Below are 8,537 nucleotides of genomic sequence, written 5' to 3'. Positions count from 1 at the left end.
GGTATTTTATTGCTTCTTTTCTTTTTTTTTTTTTTTATTTTTTTTTAAAGATTTTATTTATTTATTTATTTGTCAGGGATAGAGGGAGAGAGAGCGAGCGAGCATAGGCAGACAGAGAGGCAGGCAGAGGCAGAGGGAGAAGCAGGCTCCCTGCCAAGCAAGGAGCCCGATGTGGGACTCGATCCCAGGACACTGGGATCATGACCTGAGCCGAAGGCAGCTGCTTAACCAACTGAGCCACCCAGGCGTCCCTATTGCTTCTTTTCAAAGTGACATTATAAACCAAGGGAAATGAAAGTATCTTTTCTACAAACTTTCTATACCTTTCTGCATCCATGTAGTTTTTATCTTTTACTATCCTCTTCAGGTTTTGAATTTTGGAACAACCAGACACTTTAAGGAAAAAAAAAAAACTCATTTTATCTTGATAAACAAAAACACAGTTCATTACTTTGCCTACATATGCATACTTCTTTGTTACCATTGTTCTCAGTATAGTATCAAAGTAACTAACTTCTATTTCACAGAGAAAATTAGAAAGTGAATAACTAAGATCTATCTGTCATATATAATCATTTTTGCAAACTAGCAAAATTCATGAATACACATAATACACATTTCACAGCTAATCACTTCCCTACATATTTCCTACAGTGGAAAAACTAAACATATTTATTAATGTGACCCAAAGATACAGGTATTCTCCAGGATGTAAACAGAGAGGCAAAGTATATACACTACAGTTATGTTTAATATCTATGCTTTAAAATTTAGTCACACTTAAAATTATCTGGGTGTCCAGTGATTATTCATTGGTTTAATTTTACTCTAAAGCTTTATGTTATCTAAGGATCTTAGATATTATGTTCAAGATGATACATTATAAATATAGTTACTGATGATAAAAAGAAAAGTTTCAGAATAAAGACTCAAATTAATTGAACACAAAGGAACATTTTCATAGTCTTCATAGTATTTTTATATACTATATACTATATACTATACTTTATATAGTATTAGCTTTTTGATAAATAATTCAATATAAAATACTTAGAACATTAAGCTTAACTAGTTAGTTTATGAGAAAACGAACTTTAATTTTACAAAAAAAAATTCTCTTGTATTTTATGCTGATAAAATTTGGGAAAAGCCCAGATTTATAGCTGAATTTTTTTCTTTCTTAAACCTGAATTATGAGATCAAGGATTCATCTTAATTGTGTGAACTTGTATTCTTATATAAAAATATTTTTGAGCTGGTGGTTTCTGCAAGAATTTTTTCTTAACAGTCCCACATATTTTAAATTTATAAGATCAACTTCCTTATTTTCTGAGTATTTTGAAAATACTATCTCAATGAGTAAGTATGAACAGAGCTTCTTTAATTCAAGATACATTATAATCTAACTTATTACACCCTGTGGAGGTAAGAAAACATTTCATACTCAACAAGAATTAACAGTCTTCTTGAATTACAGAACTACATGCTTAGAGAGAACTTACCATTTCAAGGTATAGATCAAAGTCAACACATAAACACAAAAATTCACTGTCCAGAGTTTTTCTCATTCGCAGTAGCCACAAAGTTCTTAATTGATTTGAACTCACAGTCAAACAGTTGACTAACTGATTGGAATCTATGTTGTTTCTTGTCTAACAGCAAGAAGACCTATGTCATCCATCCAACAGAGATTATCAAAAGGCCAGACAATCAAACCATACTCCCAATCATTGCTGCCACCGAATATTGAATAACTTAGGAGCTGCATATGGTGGAGCAAAAACTACAACCAGAAAATTAATAGAAAATGAAGAGAAAACCTAAAGAGCCAACAAGCTTAAAACTCTTGTTACATGGAAGGAGCAAAAAAGAAAAACAAAGATCCAATTTCCATGCTTAAACAGCTCCCTTCTCCTGCAATGAATTTTATTTGATTCTGCCTGTGAATCCCCTTTGTTATCTTGGTACAACGAAAATTGTGTACCAACTTTGTCGGTTGACTTTTAAAAAAAGTTTTTTTTATTGCGGACTATTTCAAAACATATATGGAAAAGATAGTATAATGAAATCCACATACCATTTGAGCTTTAGCAATTTTCATGTCAATATTCTTTCACCTAAATCTGCATCTACTTTCCCCTGAATCCCACCTCTGTCCTTATAATTTACAGGTATTGTATCATTAAATATCTAGCAGATTTTAAATGTCACTAATGAGCCTATCATTATATCTTACATATAATTTGTTTGGATTAGAATTTAGAATAGATCTACACATTACCTTTGGTTGATAGATCTCCAGTCTTGTTGGATCTATGGATTCATCTTTTATTTCTTCTTTTTTTTTTCCTTTGCCTTTCATTTGTTGAAGAAACTGGGTCACTGATTGCTTAGATTTTTCCTTATTCTATATTTTGCTGATTGCACCACCATAGCTTTGTTTAATACTGTTCTCTGTCCCCTATATTTTCTATAAACTAGTAATTATATCTAGATATTTGGTTAGATTTAGTTTTGATTTATTGGCAAGGACTCTGCATAAGTTAAATTATACTCTTCCGTCAGGATGTACTTCTTTCTTTTTTGTCATGCTCAAACCCATCAGTGGGTTCAGATGTCAGCCTGAAACTTTCATTATTAAGCTTCCTTTTAGCTCTTTATCTAATGATTTTAGGTTAATGAGCAATGTTAGATACATTATTTCATTAAGGATTGCAAAGTGGTGATACTCTATCATACCTTTATGATTTATTCGCTGGAATAGTTCTATTAAGAAAAAGGTTTTTTTGAACAAAGAAGTTACATTATCAAAATTGTACATTAGGAGAATAAATCTGATATCAGTATGAAAAATGGGAAGGGGAGGTGCCAGGGACAGAGATTTCTAGGAGTCATCACCTTGAGAGGTAAAGGGTGGCGTGTAAAAGGGAAACCAGAAGGACAGAACTGACCAAAAAACACCAAATGAAACCTAACTGGCAAGTGGCTGCCCAGTGAGAAGGAAGAAAATGAGAGATCTGGGTGTCACCCTCAGTGACACGGAGGGCTAGCAGTCTGGAGAGGGGAGAGATGAGTGTTCTCATCTCTGTGTTAACACCGGCCCTCTCCCCCTGCTGCATTGTCTCTTGCTTTGGGTAGTCTGATTTCAAAGAGCTTCACAGTGATTTCTGTCAATTCCCTCAGGGACCTCCTTCCTGATCTAATATTTCTCACCATCTGAAAGTGGAAAGATTTTCGACATCTAACCAGAATTTTTATTCTTTACTTTTTCCTCTCTGAGCGGCAAACATAATCATTTCAGGGGGTTTATGGTTAGGCATTTTGATCCTTTCAAATTTAGGGAACCACTGGGATGACTCAGCTAATTTGGAATTCAGAAGGTTGTCTCTAAGGGTCTTTTAAATATACAAACAAGGGCATTTTATTCCATTCCACTGCCCCTACTTAACCTTTTTTTCTACCCCCTTACAATACCCTTCTCCCTCCTGTGTTCTTCAATTACTGAGCTGTCACTTCCAAACTTGGCTTCCTGCTCTAGTAACCTATATGGACAGTATTTAGTTCTGTGGGTCTTTGCCCATAAATCACTCTCCCACTTTCTAATCATGTATGTTCCTATTCTTTTAACTCCCTTGAGTTAATCTATATTGTTCTGGCATCAGTATACCCAGGCTTGTATTCAAGATTCCAGAGCACTTCTCAGAGACATGTAAAAACAGATTTTTTTTTTCTTTTTCCTCCATTAAGTCGCTATTCATTGGCCTCCCTTGCATGGCCTGTCAATCCATTAACTCCTTAATGTTTATCAGTGTCCTTCCCTGATACTGGGAAAGTCACATTCAACCTAAGAGCACAGAATTCAGAAATGAGGAAATCATTTACTTCTGCTTTATTCTGTTTGGACTGCTGTTCAGTTGAGCCATTCAATTCAGAGAAATGTCGTTCCAGTTATATCACAACATAAATAATAGACATTCTTCCTTAAGCGCTGTGTAGAAATTTTTTACACAGCGACCTTTACACAATAACATTAGTTGAGCTGAATAAATATCTTATGTAGAGACTCTCTTAAAAAGTGAAGAAACCCTTTTTAATATTGAATAATAAATTCCGAACTAATTTGTCAAGTTTTTGCTTATTAGACTTCCTTTAAATGTGATGGGAGTATGCGAGACACCCCTATTTTTATATCCAATGTACTTTTTTAAAAAGGTAACATTCAAAAACAGAGTATTAACCAATGCCAATCAGTAGGATTGTTAAGAATAAAGGACAAAGCATGAGATAGATTGGTCACTTAACTTCCATGGGACGTGCCTGCTTTGGAAAAGGAAAAGTACCAATAGTATGGTAGGCGTGGTTTATTTTTTTGTACGGTCAGTGTGGCTCTCTGTCCTTTGTCCTTCACCACTAGCGGAGAACGACAGTCACTGAGAAAGATGGCTTTTATATTTGGAACTAGTCCAGGGCTCAGAAATGGTGGGGAATGATGTGACATATTTCATGATTCCTCAAACTGTGGAGAAGCAATTAGTTTGTAACAATATCCATCTTTGGGGGAGTCTATAAAATAGACAGAGTGACCTTAGAAACCTCTGGGGGAAAAATGCACTGAACCCTTCTATCCCAGGTTCTCTAAAGAAGCCAGACCATCCATTGCCGTTTACATACAAAAGCTCAGGCCATGGGACTCCTAATATGGGAGCTAGCCCCATCTGCCTTTGGGATGGAGATAAGCTGCTGTGTTCTGCAGTTCCCATATGGGACAATAAACAGGTAACAGTGAGTCAGATCATAGAATGAAAACTGAGTCAGGTTATCTGTATACCAGGGGGAGGCCACCATGGAGGCCGCAGGGCTGGTTTGAGGGCTAATGTGCTGTGTGCAGCACTCTGGTGTTTACAGCTGGCTGTCTTGCTGATGTGTGGTTGAGTACAGTATAATTCATGAGTTGTTAATTTTGGACATCACCCAGAGAAAGCACTCCTTGCCAAGGTCAGAGAAGAATGCATTCTAAGAGTTAGAGTAACCTCTGAACTATTCAGTTCTGCTCATTCAAAGAGGTATTTGAGGGGCACCAGTAGAGCATGCGGCTCTTGATCTCGAGGTTGTGAGTTCAAGCTCATGTTGGGTATACAGATGACTTAAAAAAAAAAAAAAGATATTTAAGTGTTATTAAATTAGATCTCAGAACTTCCACCTTACAATATATTTATATATAGTTTTCAATTTAGCTAAGCTCTCCAGAGTTGGTTGACCCAATTAATGAAAAGCAGTTATTTGGCTGGGGAAAAATTCATTTTTCTACCTAGTATGTGTTAGTGAGTTGTGAACATAAAGAATCAGGTAATCTTCCTGAAATGTGTGCTTTTTTTTCTTGCTAAATCCAAAGTTGAACAGGGAATAAATTCTTATCTGGGATGAGAAGCTCCAAACAAGTCTTAAGGAGTGATAGGTCCCCCTATTTAAAATTCAGTGAATCCGGTTAAAATGAATATCCCAGGCAGCTGATAAGGGGAAAAGAAAATCTCTTGAGGGATGTAAATGGAAGAGTGTTAGTATGTTGTGAATAGGTAGCAATGGATGGTTTGGGCTCCGTCTTGTTGCTGGGAACTGGGGAGGTGGGGAAACAGTATGTGGTGGGGCCATATCCCTCCCATCTATGCCCCTGCCTGTCCTCCCACAGAGTCCAAGGTTATTTCCCTGATTTGCCACTAAAAACCCGTACTCCTGTTCCGTGGGTGAGAAACCTCCAAGAGCCCGAATTTTCTCTCCCTTGAGATAAACTTCCCAACTCAATCACTGACTGATGGTTATTGATTTCATCTCTTGTCCCCCTTGCTTTTTCTGAGATGATAAGTCCTATGAGGCTTAATCTGAAACTCACAGAATTTTCCCATCCTTCAGTCTTAAAAGCCTAAATGAATTGAACAAATGAGATGATCATGTGAATAATTCAGATGATGACTTAGTGGTGAGGCTGGGAATGGTGGTAGAGGATGTATTGCATAATCCTAAGGGGGGTAAAAAAGGAAAGGATTGGATTAGTGATCTGGGTTAATTTTGCTTTTCATAATGTAGCTGGACAAAAAGCCCCATGATGAAAAGAAAGACCATCCAGGGCTTTCCATGACCTGCTTAGTAAAAGAGTCTGAAAATACAGTTGGACCCCAGCAGGTACCTGTTAAAGAGATACCTTATAGTCTGAAAATGCCAGAAATACATTAAGTTTCTGACTCTTCAGTAATGAACTGTAGAGACAATTAGCTAAATTCATCTAATTTGTTGAAATTCACAGCTAGGATTTTAATTTGCAAGTAGAGTGGCTGCAGCTGTTCTGCCTTTCAGTGTAAAACCTTTAGCATAATATCTTCTCTGTAATAATTTTGATAGCACTGCTTTGAAACTAAAGTCCTGCAACTTCTGTGGGCCCGAGTGTTCCATGCTCAATACTGTGCTAATAAAATGGTGAAAGATACAGGCAAACAAAAGGACCCTGTAGACTGCTGGGAATAGCTTCAGTCATCTAAGAGTGATCACATCAAGCCATGTTGAATTAAAATGCAGACATTCAGTTAGGTTGTTAGTAAGTGATGCTTTTGCATTGGGGCATAAATTGTCCAGGGTGAAAAATAACAAGTTTTTCAAGGCTCAGCCAATAACACCTAATAAATGGCATTCTTTTTGGAAAATTCACTCACTCTTAGCATTTGCTTTTGACTTTCTCTGTAACTCATTTGTAAGTTTCAGAATCAAGCAAATAATCACTTTTTAAGGGAAAAAGCAAAGCAAATTGCATTTTTTTGTTTTTTTTAAAATTATTTTTATTAACATATAAAGTATTATTTGCCCCAGGAGTACAGGTCTGTGAATCATCAGGCTTACACATGTCACAGCGCTCACCATAGCACATACCCTCCCTATGTCCATCACCCAGCCACCCCATCCCTACCCCTCCACCCAAACTGTATTTTTTTATTACGTTAAATATAAAAGGGAGATTCTTTGTGTTATGAGAAATCAAACTGTTTTTGCTATCTTTGTTTTCAGTCATTTATTTTTTTATGTTTAATTTTATTTCCAGTGTAGCTAACATACAGTGTAATATTGGTTTCAGGTATACACTACAGTGGCACAGCAATTCTATACATTACTCAGTGCTCATCGTGATCAGCGTACTCTTAATCCTCATCCCCTAGGTAAAGGGTTTTTCCTTGATTTTGAACAACTCTCAAGACCTTGGTTGGAGTGACAGTTGGAGTTTCTTTCCCTTTGCAAACTTTTTATAATATAAAAGAGTTAAGGTTTTGATGGCTGCTAACCACAAGATCATAAGCTAATTTATGCTTAGTGTTTATGTAGCATTCCTTTTTTTTTTTTTTTAAGATTTGTTTATCCATTTGAGAGAGAGAGAGACAGAGCACAAGCAAGGGGAGAGGCAGAGAGGGGGGGAGAGGCAGAGAGAGAGGGAGAGGCCGACTTCCCGCTGAGCAGGGTGCCCAAATATGGGGCTTGATCCCAGAACCTGGAGATCATGACTTTAGCTGAAGGCAGATGCTTAACCATCTGAGCCACTTAGGTGCCCCTATGTATCATTATTATAGGGCTTTTTGTATGTTTTCATTTGTGTTTTTGAGTATGCAGTGCTTTTTTTTTTTTAAGATTTTTTTTTAAGATTTTATTTATTTATTTGAGAGAGAGACAGTGAGAGAGAGCATGAGCAAGGAGAAGGTCAGAGAGAGAAGCAGACTCCCCGTGGAGCTGGGAGCCTGATGCGGGACTCGATCCCGGGACTCCAGGATCATGACCCGAGCCGAAGGCAGTCGTCCAACCAACTGAGCCACCCAGGCGTCCCTTTTTTTAAGATTTTGTTTATTTATTTGACAGACAGAGATCACAAGTAGGCAGAGAGGCAGGCAGAGAGAGAGAGAGAGAGAGAGAGAGGAGGAAGCAGGCTCCCTATCAAGCAGAGAGCCCGATATGGGGCTCGATCCCAGGACCCCGGGATCATGACCTGAGCTGAAGGCTGAGGCCTTAACCTACTGAGCCACCCAGGCACCCCTGCAGGTTTATATTTATATGATTATTTAGGTACCCAAATATCCAGACCAGTAGGATATAAAATATGTTTTTTCCACATCTCAATTGGGGTGGGAAAAATTACACCTAAGTCAATTTGGCCACAAAACCACTAGGTTTTTAAAAAATAGATACTGGTTGCACCAACAATAGGAAATAGGTATTATAAATACAGGGTTTTCCACGGTGAACTTATCAGGTAATTTGTACAATTACAAGTGTCAGACTAAGTACTGACCCACAGATCATCATTTATTAGCAAACAGGCACATAGCAATTCACAGAACCATGTAGTAAGTGAGGTGCCCATGGTCCCAGTTTTCTCAGGATTGTCCAGTTTTAGCATTGAAGTCATCAATCCAGAAAACTCCTTAGTTCCAAGCAAACCAGAACCTTTGGTCATCTTAAATATTTTCTCTTCTTCCAGGTGCCCTAACCACACTCTGAATGACAGGTTT

Source organism: Mustela nivalis (assembly GCF_964662115.1).
Source record: "Mustela nivalis genome assembly, chromosome: 20".
Classification (NCBI taxonomy): Eukaryota; Metazoa; Chordata; class Mammalia; order Carnivora; family Mustelidae; genus Mustela; species Mustela nivalis.
The sequence above is the reverse complement of the archived record's forward strand: the minus strand, read 5'-3'. Positions refer to the sequence as shown.